At 2.7% G+C, this 372-nt stretch overlaps 1 protein-coding gene across 3 annotated transcripts in view; it reads left to right on the top strand.

Moving 5' to 3' along the window:
* The window catches only part of LOC119593996, a 20,440-nt gene that overhangs the window by 12,463 nt on the left and 7,605 nt on the right, over positions 1-372 (top strand). The window lies entirely within an intron of this gene.

The following is a 372-nucleotide window of genomic DNA, read 5'->3' as shown; positions in this document are numbered from 1 at the left end:
TTTTTTTTTTTTTTTAATAAAAAATAATAATATTTTTAAAAAATATATATATTTATAAAAATTTTAATAAAAAAAAAATATATTTTAATTTTAATATTTATATATTAATAATTAATATATACATATTACATAATACTATATAATTTTTTTAAAAAAAAAATATAATATTAATATTTATAAATAAATTTTTAAATATAATTTAAAAATTAAATTTAAATTATAATATATATATAATAATAATTTTTAAAAAAATAGTAATAATAAAAATTTATATAATAAAATTATTAAAAATTCTTATATTTTAATAGATAGAAGATAGATAGATAAAATAATAATAATAATTAAAAAATTTATATAATATTTAATATTTTT

Source organism: Penaeus monodon, chromosome 33 (assembly GCF_015228065.2).
Source record: "Penaeus monodon isolate SGIC_2016 chromosome 33, NSTDA_Pmon_1, whole genome shotgun sequence".
In the NCBI taxonomy this organism is placed as follows: Eukaryota; Metazoa; Arthropoda; class Malacostraca; order Decapoda; family Penaeidae; genus Penaeus; species Penaeus monodon.
This window is presented reverse-complemented; position numbering and strand designations above follow the sequence as displayed.